Below are 305 nucleotides of genomic sequence, written 5' to 3'. Positions count from 1 at the left end.
CATCCACTTCCTCATCCTCGTCCTCATCCTATCCTCATCCTTATCCTCATCCTCATTCTCCTCCTCATCGTATCCTCATCCTCATTGTCATCCTCATCCTATCCTCATTGTCATTCTCAATCTCATCCTCATCCTATCCTCATCCTCATGCTCGTCCTCATCCTATCCTCGTCCTCATCCTATCCTCATCCTTATACTCATCCTCATTCTCCTCCTCATCGTATCCTCATCCTCATCATCATTCTCATCCTATCCTCATTGTCATTCTCAATCTCATCCTCATCCTATCCTCATCATCATCCTCA

Source organism: Lupinus angustifolius, chromosome LG20 (genome assembly GCF_001865875.1).
Source record: "Lupinus angustifolius cultivar Tanjil chromosome LG20, LupAngTanjil_v1.0, whole genome shotgun sequence".
Taxonomy (NCBI): domain Eukaryota; kingdom Viridiplantae; phylum Streptophyta; class Magnoliopsida; order Fabales; family Fabaceae; genus Lupinus; species Lupinus angustifolius.
Note: the sequence above shows the minus strand (reverse complement) of the source record.